The following is a 15,220-nucleotide window of genomic DNA, read 5'->3' on the forward strand; positions in this document are numbered from 1 at the left end:
AGTTCCAATCCCTGCTGCTACTCCTAGTCCCAGCAAGACAGCTAAGGTCAGGGTCACAGGTTCTCTCTTGTAACGAGTACGGTGGTCAAATTCATCTATAAAGGATTTATCATCATGGTAGATGACCCGGGGTACCAGTTGGACTAGAATGCAAAAATCTCTATTGATATCAAAAATTGAAATGTGAAGGCAGGGGGTCAGGCCGGTGCCACAAGCCCACCACGTATCTGGGGGGGGGGGGGGGCGGGGGGCACTAGGTACTGGTCTGAGACATCTGGCAGGGTGTCAATAGTTTTGTTACAGAGGGGCTGGTATTCAGCAGGCACCCTGCCTATGCACAGTCCAGCACCCGATACTGCGGTGAGAGTCAGTTTTCGTTGACTCCCCCAAGGACAGTGTGAATAGTCAGAAGTGACATTATACTTCCGCACCTAAGCTATTCCTTCATAATAAGGGGGATTGGCAGCAAAACACAACCAGCACGATTGGGTAGCGGAAGGCTTGGTGCGGTTCAGGACGGTGAACGCACCATCAAGCAGATTGAATAGGCGGTCCTCTGTCCTCGTGGGGGAAGGAGAGGAGGGAGTTATCAGAGGAGGGTATGGAGCAGTGCTGGAGAAGGGAGTCTTCCCCGGAGGTGGTATATAACCGGGGAGCCTGGGAGTGGGAATAGGAGCAGGTGCGCTATCAAGCGCTGAATTAGGGCCCACAGCCAGTGCGGGCGGACTCTCTATCTTTAACCTGATAGTGAAAATGAACCCAGGGTCTCTCCCTCCAATATATATCCTCCACCCCCAACAGTTTCCTTTTAGCCACTGGTGATCTTGTCTCCCTTTCTCGGTGAATTTTATAAGTAAGGGGTTGCAGTATTTACCCTTGCATGGTCCTGAGGGACTGTTTTTATGAGCACACCCATTTTCTTGGTACTTATAGGGGTCCCTTTCTCCTTGGTTTGACCCATCATGGCCACTACCTCGTTTTACCGTGATTAAGTCCCAGACAGAGGAAGGATTCCAGTAGGCATCTCCCGTTGTTTCACATCCCCACTTGCTGCAAAAGAAACTTGATGCACCTCCACACTCCTGTCGAAGCCTTCTGTTCTGACCCTGACCGGGGCAAACATAGAAATCTGCAGCTCTGAGATTAGCTCGGTAGAATTGCCCTGAACATCCATACGTACTCCCTATCCCGTTTGGGACACAGCATTCTTCAGGGGGTGGGTCACTAAGGTCGGTAGAAAATATAGAAGATTACCCTGGGTAGAAAATATAGAAGATTACTAGCTACCTAAAAGAATCAAAAATGTCACCCCCGCGGGCCCCGGCCTGCTGAATGATTGTCCTTTCCCAGCACCAGCCCCCCCTCACTGAGTAATTGTCCTTTCCCAGAATAATCATAATGTTCCAACCACCGTAAAATGTCACTATGCCCTGACCGCTATGGAATGTCACAATGTCCTGGGTGTGTTGCTTATTATAGCATATGACTAGCATGTGGTCTAGCTACTGGGCAAAGTTATGGTTTTGGACCTCCCCTATTCCCTCCCCTTTCCTGCCCCTGTCTTGTGGTTTTTGTCTTTAAAAAACTCTGTAAAATTCCAGGTGGGGGTCGAAACTCCTCTACTCCCTGCGTGGTGTATGAGTCTCGACCCCAGCATGCTGGCCTGAGCTTTCGTTCTATCTCGCTCTCAATAAAACTTCCTCGTGTGATTGCAGCAGGTCGGTCTCAGTGTCCTACTGGGTGCGCAACATTCCGGACACTTGAGTGAGGGTCTCCCTTCGGGGGTCTTTCAAGAGGAGTGAAGAGGGTCACCATCCCCTCACCTGAGCTGCCAGCCACTCAGTTCTTCCTACCCCACCACCCCAGGCCCAGGTGTATGTAATCTTGATACTTGAGGTTCCGGGGGAGGTGCAGGGGAGGTGCGGGGGAGGTGCGGGGGAGGGGATGCTAGCGATACAGGAGGTGAACTAGGTGTAGCAAGCAGCTTTTGCGAGTCATCACTTACACTGGTGCTGGCTTTGGACACAAAGGAAAGAGTCACTCATGCTCCTACAAGTGCCCCTGCACTCACGTTTCTGTAGGAAACCCCAATAAACTCACTGGCTAACTTTCGTTGCTTGTGTAGTTCCTGCGACAAAATACCTCTACAGGCAACTAAAGGAAGCCGTTGCAGCTCACCCATTCAGGGGACACGACACATCAGGACAGGGAAGTGTTAGGAAACAGCTGTTCACCCTGTATGAGAATGGTGAATGATAAATTCTTGGACTCAGCTCATTTTATCCCTTCCCCACCACACACACACACACACATTCATGCACCTCTTGAGAGAAAGCATATTTATTTACTATCAAGGTCACTTTCTCCTTACCGGTACAGATGCACATGTTGGAGGACTGGAATTTGACGCCAGAAGATGGGAGTTGCTCAAAGGACAATGCCCATGCACAGCCTAGGTATTGAGGACTTGTTGTTTCCTTCTGTTTAGGGCCTCTGAAACCCAAAGTCACTATGAAGGGGGATAGTCTTGGCCTTGTGCACGCTGGGTAAGAGAGACCATCCAGGCAGGGGACTAATTATTATTATTAGTTTGTCATTAGTCTTAGCAATTTGTGTAGACATTTGCTCCAGGAGATTGCCAAACACGGTTACAGAGTCAGCCTCTGAAGTAGGCATAGTTAGGGAGAAACTCGGACGTGGATCACCGAAAGAATGAACATGGAAGAGTCGACATGTTCTTATGGGAACCCTGGGTAGGTATTTATGAAAAGGTAGTTATCTAAGGAGCAAGCTTGGTTTCATGCTTACCCGCCTTCACACCTGACAACGTCATCTCTTGCTCCCTTGTGTGCTCTAGCTCTACCACAGTCCCACTATGCCCATCTGCCTTGATCACTTTGAATAGGTACTCTTTCAGACTTACCAAACCAGCCTACTTACTAACTTCATCTTGCATCTACTAGGTTTAATTGTCAAGACTCCAGAGAGAGAGCTTGGAAGTTGTCACATTCAGTAAAGTGCTCACTTTGAAAGTTTAATCCCCAGAAGACACTTTTTAAGAAAGCAGGGTATACAAGCCTGGCCTGGTGGCACACACCTTTAATCCTAGCACTGGGCATTAGCAGAGACAGGAGGATCTCTGTGAGTTCAAGGCAAGCCTGGTATACAAAGAGAATTCCAGGAGAGACAGCTACACAGAGAAGCAACCCCTACCCCCAAAGACAGACAGACAGACAGACAGACAGACAGGAAGAAAGAAAGAAAGAAAGAAAGAAAGAAAGAAAGAAAGAAAGAAAGAAAGAAAGAAAGAAAGAAAGAAAGGAAGGAAGGAAGGAAGGAAGGAAGGAAGGAAGGAAGGAAGGAAGGAAGGAAGGAAGAAAGAAAGAAAGAAAGAAAGAAAGAAAGAAAGAAAGAAAGAAAGAAAGAAAGGAAGGAAGGAAAGAAGGAAGGAAGAAAGAAAGAAAGGGAGGGGAGGAGGGTGGAAGAAGAAAGGAAGGGGAGGAGGGTGGAAGAAGAAAGGAAGGAAAAAAGGGAGAAAAGAAGGAAGGAAAGAAGGAAGGATCCTGGGTATTGTACATATATTTGTGGTCCCAGGTCCTAGAACTGATGAGGCAGAGACAGGAGGATCTCTCAACTCCCTGGCCAGCCAGTCTAGCCCATTTAATGAGTTCCAGACCAATGAAAGACTCTGTCTCTAAAAATGATAGTGTCTGAGGTAGCTAAGGTTGCACTTTGCCACCCCCACCCCACCCCCAGGCCACACACACATACTCACCACAGGAGACAGGAGACCATGCTCACAAGACTCCAGTAAAAATTACTTTTTTCAATGTAATTTTAAAAATGGATTATTTAAGGGTCCAGAAACTTTGGAGAAATGTAATTGAAAAATAAACACCAGCCGGGCAAGGTGGCACATGCCTTTAATCCCAACACTTGGGAGGCAGAGGCAGGCGGATTTCTGAGTTCGAGGCCAGCCTGGTCTACAGAGTGAGTTCCAGGACAGCCAGGGCTCCACAGAGAAACCCTGTCTTGAAAAACCAAAAAGAAAGAAAGAAAGAAAGAAAGAAAGAAAGAAAGAAAGAAAGAAAGAAAGAAAGAAAGAAAGAAAGAGAAAAAAAAAAGAAACGCCTTTAATTCCAGCACTTGAAGCCAGCCTGGTCTACAGAGTGAGTTCCAGGACAGCCAGAGCTACACAGAAAAACCCTCCCCCCCCCAAAAAAAAAAAGAGAAAAAACAACAAAAATCACATTCCACCTGAAACTCCCTATTTTAGACTTATCTGAACCAAAGAGTATTCAGCAAAACCCTCATGTCTTAGTAAAGAAATGATATGAAGGAAATGGTGGGCCAAAATGTTCATCTTTAAGATGTCATCTAGAAGAGGCACACAGTAGATAGATTTTCATTCTTCAAACCTGAAATCTTTTTAAAAACCGGTTTGGTTTGGTTTGGTTTGGTTTGGTTTGGTTTGGTTTGGTTTGGCTTTGGTTTGCTTTGTTTTGCTTTGCTTTTTTTTTTTGAGATGGGTAATGTCCCCTTCCAGGGGTTCATGGGTAAGCTTGCAGCTAGCTTGAGCAGGTGTCCTAAGCAGCACACACGTGGGCACATTAAGGGAAGGACTTCCACCAAATGTCGCTGTCCAGGACTGAGAGGTCAAGGGCTGAGAGGACAAGACCTGCCATCTGCACACTTGGCTCTGGAAGCTCTCCTCCTCCTGTACCATTGCTCCACCTCACTCTCTACTGGCAGAGCAGAGTATGGTGTCATAATCGGTGTACAGAGTAGGCTTTGAGGGATGAATTGGAGAAGCCCTGGGTTGGTGCTGACACACTTGGTAAATTGCCCCAACACCATTTCATAAGGTCTCATTCTCCCTGCAGTGATCTGAAACACTGTCCTTTTATTTCATATATCCGTGGCCCTGAGACAGGATAGACAGGAAAAATTAAGGAGACACAAGAAAAGAGCCACACCTCCTTCTGGGATCTACTTTTTCTTTCTTTCTTTCTTTCTTTCTTTCTTTCTTTCTTTCTTTCTTTCTTTCTTTCAAGATTTTTTTTAAGAAGTGCCCAAGTGAGGACACCTAAGTCCCACTTGTGTTGGGAGCTATTAAGACAACACTATTGTCCTGATCTCTAAATTGGGTCTCTCCCCCCAAGAAGAAAAGGGTCAAAAGCAGGCCACCAACACATGGATTCCGAGAACAACCACGGGATGTTCCAGCCCTAAGTCATCGCCGATGTCCTGACCACACTCTGATACCACCAAGTTCCTGCTTCCCCGTGTAGCTGCCAAAAGAAAGAATTTCTATTGCCCCCCCTCCCATAAGTACTTCTCCTTTTGCTTGTATTGCCCTACCCCTCCCACTGATAAGTATCTGTACTTCCCCTTTTGCTTGTGCATTTAAGCCTTGGGCCTTTCTCAATACATTTGGGGCTTTGATGCATTCCAGAACGGTTTCCGTGTCGTTATTCGCACAAGGCCCTCGTCTCTCTCTACCTCCCATTTGGTTCTTAGGAGGAGGTCCCCTCGAGACCCTCGAATAACTGGACCTGCTGGACGGGTCAAGTGGCGCCCAACGTGGGGCACAAGGTACGACCGCCCTTCGGACAACAGATTAAAGAGGTACCGCAGACAGTGAGACAGTGGAACAGTCCCCGCCACTTCGCTCGAGTGTCACAGACAGACGTTGGGAGGTAAGCCTAGGCATTCAGTTGTTGTCCCATTAACCATGGGGAATTTAGGTCAAGAGATGAAGGGTTCTCTTAAGGAGAGAGGGATAAGAGTTTTTAAAAAAGGAATTTAATAAAATATTTCTGTTATGTGGACGAGAGATGTCCATGGCTGGTATTGAATGGTTCTTAGAATAAAGTAGGCAAATATATTAATGCTTTGATAAAACAAGGAGAAGATGTCCCTGAGTCCTTTTTAGCAATTGGGAAATCATCAGAGATCTCCTTAAACAGGCAGAAGAGGGCAGAGAATGTGCTTGCCTCCTAGCCCTTACTAAAGATTTTGTAGAAAACTCCCAATCGCCATCTCGCAAAAGCAAAACTAAGCTGCAGGCGCACAGTAATTATATTAGAAGGTTTAGCAAGAGAAGGCTACTTGATACCCAATGAATGGAATAAAGTTGTTCAGTCTGTCCTCACTAGAGGCCAATATTTAACTTGAAAGTCAGAGTTTGTGAAAGACAGCCTCCTGAACTGCTGATAAAATCTGTGGTAAAGGCAATTTCGCTGCAGACATAAAACAATTAGGGCTCTCCCCTGGTATCCTCACCCAGATGGCACAGACAGCCCTGGGAGCTTGGCGCGCTGTCCCTGCTACAGGGGCACTAACTACGCCCCTAACCAAGATTATACAAGGGCCCCAAGAGTCCTATGTGCAGTTTGTTGCCAGATTGCAGGAAGCAGCTGAGAGAATTTTGGGGCCTGAGGAAAGTGAGGGCCTGTTAGTCTGACAACTTGCTCTTGAAAACGCCAATTCGGCATGTAGGGCTGCCCTGAGAGGTAAAACCAAGAGTTTAGATTTAAATAGTATGATCAAGCTTTGTAATAAGGTATATGTGTTTTCTCAACAAGTTTCTAAGTCTATTAACCTGGCTATTGGGGCTGCTCTAACTCCAGCTCCAAGATTGGTGCCGAGCCCCATTGGCCCGAGTTAGAAGTAGACATCTGTGTCCTCACATTGGGTGCAGATGCCGCCTGGGGCACCCCTGATCATTATATGCCTCAATTAACAGCAGTTAACACAGGTGAATTTGGGCCCCCTCCCCAAAAGACTTTTTTCTCATCATCGGCCAAATGTCCAGACTTTTACAAGGCCTAACAGTGATTCCTACAGTGGTTGACACCGACTACCATGGGGAGATAAAAATCTTAGTCTCTGCCACGCAGGGACCACTTACCCTTAGGGCTGGAGAGCCCATAGCCCAAGCCCTACCACTCCCACTATTCGCCCATTTCCCTTATATGAAAGAGGAGCAAGGACCATCCTCCCCGGGATCCTCGGAAGTCTACTGGGCACAAAAAATAACCGATTCACGGCCCATGCTGACTTTGTTTCTAGAGGGCAAACAGTTTCAAGGGCTCCTGAATACCGGGGCAGATGCGACAGTAATTTCCTCAACACATTGACCAGCAGCCTGGCCCTTACAGCCCACTAAGGGATGGTGTAATCCACTTATCATAAAATTTACTGCTAAAGGGAGGAACTTAGAGGTTTAGGAAAGTTCTCAACCTCTCACCTGGGGCCTAAGATTGTATCAAGATAACTATGACAATGGCCTGACCTTTAAGGCTCAGCTTCTTAAAACCATCCCTAACAACCATAGGACTTCCAGGTACCCGCCCCCTTGTTCCTGCCCCAGGGCATGCTAAAACCCTGTTTCAGCCCACTCTCCCTGCGGGGAGGCCCCCCTCTTTTACTGATTTACTGTGGTCTACATTGAATACTTCTGCTTTAGCCTTGTTGGATAAGACACAAAGAGATAATGCGTCAGAATTTGAAGATTGTTAAATGTGCTTTTCTGCTTCCCCGCCCTTTTATGAGGAGATAGCCTTATTTGAAAATTTTACCCCGCTTTCAGATACTAGGCAGCTTCCCTTCGAGTCAGTTTATTTAGCTTACCTTGACAGAACTCTCTGGGGTAAAAAGTTGTGTTGGGCCCAGACATGCTTCTGCGGAGGCCCTTGCTAGAGATTTGCAATAACACATTTAGAGTAAATAAAAATGGGTTTTAAAGAGACTTCATAAAGGTCAAAATATAGCTCAATTCTTACTGTTACCTTATTTACAGCTCCTGAATCCCACATTGTGTCAAAAAATTCATAGATTAGGTTTTATTAGAAGTTAAGAAATCATTTCCTAAAACATTTATAATTCATTTTGTCAATGGTGTTTTTGTTAGTTGCAAAAAATAAAGAGCATTTTTACAAATGGCTATAAAATATTTGACTAAGGGTAGACTGATAATGGCTTCAAAAAAGATTTAGCATGATAAACTTTTAGGCTATTTAAGACATTTAGTGTATAGAGATTGTGTGTTTTCTCAAAAACTTGCCCTCAGATTAAATAAATTAAAAGTTTTAAATGCCTGTCAGAAGCTGTTAGAAAATTTTGGATTTCAATCTTGGTTTGACAAGCTGCCTCTTACAAACAGGAAAGGAAAGAAAGGGATAGAGGAAAATAAATTTTAGAACTCTCCCAGGGACAGAGAGAAATCGGGGACGCCCTGTTTTATTCTCTCTGGCCCCTACAGGAGAAGTTCTACCCTCTTTCTTTTTCTTTTTTTTTTTTTTTTTTTTTGGTTTTTTGAGACAGGGTTTCTCTGTATAGCCCTGGCTGTCCTGGAACTCACTTTGTAGACCAGGCTGGCCTCGAACTCAGAAATCCGCCTGCCTCTGCCTCCCGAGTGCTGGGATTAAAGGCGTGCGCCACCACGCCCGGCTCTACCCTCTTTCTATTGTCTATGGTTGGTGCACCAATCACGTGTCAATTCATGTATGTTTTTGTTTCGTTGTCTGAATGACTGTTTTATGTTTCATGTTAAAAAGAAAAGAAAAAAAATGGTTAAAACTTTACCTGCTAAATCACTCTCAGTTGCACAACTGAGGCTGAGAGGCCCCTCCCTTTAGCCAAAAATCAAGCACAACAGGAGAGGTCCTGCTAAAAAACTTGTTTTTAAAGAAAAGGAATCTGCAACCTCTTAGTTCTAAGGCAAATAAGCTGATAGTTGTTTTTTCCTAAAAAATTCTCTACAATTTTGTGATTATTGTGTTTAGCAAATGACAAAGTGTGTTTTTATCTTATAAGTATAGCTATAAAAGGTAAAATTCTTTGATTGATCTAAATTTATAAGATTCATGTAGTCACTTCATTTGGTTTTTGATTGGTCTTAAAGGTATAAATATGATCTGTATATCTTGGTCATAGAGAATTGGCTTATAAGTTATTTGGGTATAATTAAAAAGGTATAACACTGGTTACAAAGTTAGCTTAAGTAGTAACTCAGGGCTAGAGTCATTTTCAAACAAAAGCACCTGGCATAAACCAGCCCAGAAAACTAGACCTCTAAAGATACTCCTAAATTGAGATAAAATTTTATGTAATCCTTATCCTAGAAAGTAGACTTATAGAGATAAGTTTTTAAAACAATGTCTCTTTAATGGAACATTAAAATTTGCACTGTCATACATTCATGAATTGACAGCCAAACTTTGTAACGTGATAGTGATGTTTCTAGTATTGATTTTAAGGAGAATAAATTGTTTAAAATTGGGTCTTACTTTCCAAAAGTTATAGATATATTCTAATATTGCAATGGAAACTTAAAAATTATGGTTAAAATTGCCAGTGTTCCATTGACTACAGCTTGCAGCTTGATTTCAAATTTAAGATCTTTAATTCACCTGTATATTGTAATTAAGATAATTATAAGAGTAATCATCTTTAAGAAAGAGTATCAAAAATTAGAGGCATAGACAGTTAAATTGTTCCTCTAAAATCAGTCCTTATTACAGAAAGGCCAAAATGCTCAGATTAAAAAATAGTTTACTTTTGAGTTAATGCAGGGCTCAAGACAGCCCCAGAGAATCTTGTAACCTTCTTTTATTTTGCAAACAGTGCCTGAGAAAGTTTCCCCTGTGTTCAAGGGAATTTCTTTTTAGCTTTGTTACAGATCTATTCAGATGTTTAAAATAATGCTTAAATTCAAAGAGTTTTGCTTTTAATGAACTGGTGATCACTAGATAATTTTGCCTGTAGGTATGGCTAACATAGCTTTACAATATGTAAAAAAAAAATTTTATTGTCTGCTTCAATACAAAAAACAAAGTTTAAATCTTTCAGTGTATATTGTTTCCTAAGTGAAAAGTATTCTATTAGCTAATGCCTCTAAAGGAAAGTTTAAAGTTCTGGGGAATAATCGTTGCTCCATAAGATTCAGAGGCAATATTTTTAATATTTAGGGTTTTAGTTATACTGAAAAATTGTGGTACAAATTTGCTTCAAAATTTTATTTTCAAAAGCTTCCAGGAGGTGTTAATTGGCTAAAGACCTCACCTTAAACTCACCACAGAAAAACCTAAGCCTTTGTTAGGTGCTATCAAGTGAGATTCAAATTAACTGGTGAGAACCAAAAAGGCTTTAACAGAAATTAGAGAAAACTTCTATAATCTATTGGTATCGATTATAATTGGTGGTAATCAAATATTAGCTACATATTCTAGTTATTGTTATTAAATGTGTCCACAGCTATTCTTTGACAAAAAAAAAATTAATGTAAAATCATTCTTCTTCACCTTAAAGTTTTAACATCCTATTATAAAGCTGCTGTGGTGCTAATTAAGAATTCCTTGTTCCAAACAGCAATTGGTTATTGCAAAATATTGATATTTGACCTATTACATACCATCACTTTAAATAAAATTGATACTCATCCTAAAAATAAGTTAAAAATTGCTTATATACATGCTTTGGTATCTTCTATAAATTCATGCATGCGTGCATCCCATTTACTGTATTTAAAAACAACCCTTCTATGGAAAAAAGTATATGTAAATTGGATCACATGTTTATTCTTTTAAGTTTCTGCCTGCTTCAGCACAGATAATTAAATTATGTGCTGTAGATGGTGTTTTAAAATGTTGAAGATTGCCTAGAAAAGACCTCTTAAGACAATGCCACACTAGATTTATATCCCAGGTAGATTATGGATCGTATACAAAAATAATTGGCCATATAATCTCATTCTTTACATCATCAAAATAGTAATGGCTTAACATAATAATTTGGTACTTAAAATAAATAAATAAACGTACATGTCATATTGTAAAGATTTGCTCTCAGTGTCCTCAGTTTCTACCTGTTCCACACATTGGTGTTAATTCTCGAGGACGTATACTTAATCAATTATTGCAAATGGATACTCATTTTTGATTTTAGAAAAATAAAATATGCACATATGACCATTGATACCTTCTTAGTCTTTCTAATTACAACTACTTTAACAAGAAAAACAACTAAAAGTATAGTTAGTCATTGCCTGTGTTGATTTTTTTTATTTTCTTGGTGTTCTAAATCAAATTAAAACTGGCTATTACAGCCAAAGATTTGAGATGTTTTGTCAACAATTTAATGTTACACATGTTACTGAGATATTTTATAATTCTCAAAGACAAGGTATTGTAAAACTTTAAAAACTATACCTTCTTTAAAAACAAAGAAGGAGGGGAATTATATCCCCGTGCACATTATTTGGATCACATTTTTGTTTTTGGAAAAACTGGATATAATAGTGTCTAGGGCAGATAAAAAGGATCCACTTATTGGCACATGCCATGATCCTGTTCAGATACTTAATATGGGGGGAAGAGGGAAGGTTTCTGCTTTTTCCACAGAATGCTACAAGAGCATGCTAGCTTCCAATGTGACAGGCTGACCTGTGACTCTCAAGAAGAGTGCGCGGGGCTTGGAGCTGGGCCCCAGGCAGCAGATCTCAAGTGCCCCGTGTGCTGTACCTTTTGGAATTTGAGGAGGAGAAGACTGCGATTGAGATGCCTTGCCATCATCTTGTCCATTCCAACTGCATTCTGCCCTGGCTAAGTAAGACATCTTCCTGCCCTCTCTGCCGCCATGAGCTGCCCGCTGATGATGACAGTTATGAAGAGCACAAGAAAGACAAGGCTCGCAGGCGGCAGCAGCAGCACCACCTAGAGAACCTCCGTGGAGCCATGTACACCTGAGGCAGCCGCCAGGGCTGAGCGCTCGGCCTCTGTGATACCTTCCCTTTGCACTTTGAATCATTAAAGGTTTGTTTTTTGTTTTTTGTTTTTTGTTTTTTGTTTTTTTTTACCCACCCTGCAGCTGCTCAGCTCACCAGCTAAAGCAGGGGCTCTGACCTGAATCCTCTACGCTGCTGCTAGAGGATTCAAAGGTGTCAAATGTCAGAAGGTGCCAGGCTGCATTTCCCTCTGCCAGCCTTTAGACTCTGGGTGGTGGGGCCCTGGAACGAACAACCAGGGCGTGGGTCTGAGTGTTCTTTAGAAATCAAACTGTGTCAGAGCCTGGCACTTTGTAGCTATTTAAAAACAGATAAATTAACTTGCACCACCCCCCTCCAGAAATCTCTAGTTAACCTTGGTTAACCTTTAGTTAACATTGGGATCCTGGGGGTGTTATTTGTTTCCACAGAGAAAACTTTTAACTTTGTAAAAGTTGTCGGCCCACCCCTTTGTATCAAAGGTCGAGCCAGACCAAGTAGGGGAAAGAAGTGAGACTATAGAACCAAGCCAGTTCTTTAGCTGTTTTAGAGACTCTTCAAGGGGGACAAGCCTTGTGGAAGTTTTGAAAGTGGGTTTCATTCACTATGTGACCTTGGCTGTTTGGAACCCACTATACAAAACAGGCTGGCCTTGTATTAGGAGATCCTTCTGCCTCTTCCTTCCCGGTGTTGGGATTACTGGTATGTACACACCCTTATGATCTATTTGAATGGCATCTGTCACTCTTAGTTTCTGGCAGCCTCAAGAATCTTTCCTGGAGTAAAGGACTTCTTTCCATCCCTGCCTACTGGATTGGACCCTCCCTGATTCTCCAGAACAGACTGCAAACATGCAAATTAGAATTCTTTTAATAGATATTTTTAAAGTACAAAAAAAAAAAAAAAAAAGACAGCAGATGAATTTTGCTTACTTAGTGACCTTAAGATCACCCACGTTCTCACTCTTCTTGTCCCTAAATCTAAGCAGTGAAATGTAAAACTACTTTATAGAGCCAACCCCTTCACGTTACATCTGAGACCCCACAGGAATGAACATATACCCCATACTATAAATCTGGTCAGATCAAATGGGAGTTCCAAAGTTCTCGTGCAGAGCCTCATACACGTGCTTTGCTAAGTAGACACGATATATCTGTCAGCTTGCCTTCTAAATACTTGATTAGGACTATAGGTCAGAACTACTGTCATGTCTGGCCAGAGAATCTTCTTTTAGCTGTGAGCAGTGGTAACTGCAGATTCCTAACTGCTCAGCTGGCTAAGAATACGTGACTATCCTCAGCCATAAATGTGGCCTCTCTATTGTCCTACACTGGCCAGTTCTAAACGAACTTGACACAAACTGGAGTCATCCGAGAAAATGTTCCCACTAGATTGGCCTGTGGGCAAGCGTTGCTTTGCTTTGCTTTGCTTTGCATTTCCTTGATTGATTGATTGATTGATTGATGATTGACTGCTTGATAGATGATTGACTGAATGATTGATGTACGAGGGCCCAGCTCACTATGGGTGGCAGCTTACCTGGCTGGTGGTCCTGGGTGCTATAGGAGAGCAGGCTGAGGCTTTGCCTGTGATGTACAATCCGTTTCTTCAATGTTGGAGATAAACTTGGAGATAGAGCTTCAAGTTTGCACCTGCATATTCCCACCACTTCTCTGAGTCCTGTGAACTATATGACTGAAGAGAAAAAAACATACAGGATTCCTATCATTAAAGAGAGGGGAGGGGAGGGGAGGGGAGGGGAGGGGAGGGGAGGGGAGGGGAGGGGAGGGGAGGGGAGGGGAGGGGAGGGGAGGGGAGGGGAGGAGGAAAGAGGAGGGGAGAGAAGAAAAAAAGAAAAAGAAAAAAGAAAAGAAAGAAAGAAAAGGAAAGCAAGCTGAGCAAGCCTTGAGGAATGAACCAGGAAGCAAAGGCCTTCCATGGCCTCCACATAAACTCTGCCCCAAGGTTCCTGCCCCGACTTTCGTCTGTGATGGTGTGCTGTGGAAATGTAAGGGAAATAAACCCTTTCCTCCCCAAGTTGCTTGTGGGCATGATGTTTCATCACAGCAATAGAAATCTTAAGACACACCCTGCTCCAAGGCTCAGGGAAGAGTGCAGAAAGATGTAGAAGCCAGTGGAGCAGAGTGGAACACAGACTTCTGGGCTCCACTCACTCTCCTGGCTCTTGCTCTCACAGCAGCTGTGACACCCTACTGTGAACGGAAGGTTAGGGTCTCATGACATCACCTGTTCCTCGAGTCCTGTAGTCATCTTCTGCCTTGAGTTCCTGCCCTGCCTTCACTTCATGGTGTGTGGGAAGCCACATGTGCCGTTGCAGGGTGGCGCTGGCTTCTGCTGGCCACCACGCATACATAGGCAGTAAAGTTTTTTTGCCAAGATGAGGTTTTGAGAATTAACCAAAATTAACCAATCAGATGAGAGAGAAGTTGACCAATCAGAAGAGAGAGAAGTTAACCAATCAGATGAGAGAGAAGTTAACCAATCAGATGAGAGAGAAATTAACCAATCAGATGTAGGCATGCAAATGAGGTGGTAAGCATCAACCAAGCACAACCAATCCGGGTGTGAGACACGCCTCTCCTAGGCCTATATAAAGCAGCACCAGTTCTGGGCTCCGGGTCTATTCGCCTCTACAATCAAGCTCTCCCAATAAACGTTTGCAGAAGGATCCTGTTGCAGCTTCGTTCTTGCTGGTCGAGTCGGACGCACACAAGAATGGTGGACTGTAAACTGTAAGAAGACAGGAAAGTGCATCATAGACCAAGCCCATAGAGGCAATTCCTCAGCTGAGGCCCCTCCTGCCAGGTGGCTCTAATTTGTATGAACTGACAAAAACAAGTCCGGTGGTGCTAACCCTAGCACACAGGAGGCAGACGCAGAAGGATTCCTAGTTCAAGCCCAGCCTATTCTATACAGCAAGCTCTTGTCTCAAGGATACACATAGACACGTGTAAATTCTACTGTTGAGCCTAACCAACCAGAAAAACAATTTCCCATAGTCAACTTAAAACAGAACTATTTTTGTGTTTCTATATTTAGAACAACCACCCAACAGTGTAGGAATTTGGCAGCTTGAGCTACAATTTTACCTGCTGTAGATCATTTGGATAGAAGCCACACTAAATTTAGTAGCTAAGGGTAGAGTAGGTGACATTAGATTAAAGGCAAGTAGGAGCTTCGCCTCTAACTCTGGCAAACCCATCCTCAGACTTGTGAAGTCTAGATGTTATTTCTCAAAGAAAACGACTAATCCCTGCTGCGTGACTCTTCCTGATGCCCCTTAGGAGAGTTTACTACTTCTTGTACAAGTACCAAAGAGGCAAGTAGTGAACCATCTCCAAGACAAGACGTGGGCTTCAACAACTTACTGGACAGACAGCTAGACAGACACTTGAAGGTCGGGGGCCTGCGTGCATAGTGGAGAGGAGAAGT

General features: G+C 43.2%; 1 long non-coding RNA gene across 2 annotated transcripts in view; it reads right to left on the reverse strand.

Moving 5' to 3' along the window:
* Window positions 1-14,131, reverse strand: part of LOC110303643 (uncharacterized) — a 31,611-nt gene extending 17,480 nt beyond the window's left edge. Inside the window, exons 1-2 of one of the 2 annotated variants that reach the window (XR_015048496.1) lie at window positions 14,015-14,131; window positions 13,307-13,462 (exon numbers count right to left, since the gene is read on the reverse strand). This is a non-coding gene — a long non-coding RNA (uncharacterized LOC110303643). Of the gene's footprint in view, window positions 1-11,525; window positions 11,866-13,306; window positions 13,463-14,014 lie in introns of those variants that run through there. The other variant, XR_002378939.2, reaches the window with a different exon arrangement.
* Window positions 14,132-15,220: the final 1,089 nt, after the last annotated feature.

Source organism: Mus caroli, unplaced genomic scaffold (genome assembly GCF_978045245.1).
Source record: "Mus caroli unplaced genomic scaffold, Mus_caroli_1 scaffold_9, whole genome shotgun sequence".
Classification (NCBI taxonomy): domain Eukaryota; kingdom Metazoa; phylum Chordata; class Mammalia; order Rodentia; family Muridae; genus Mus; species Mus caroli.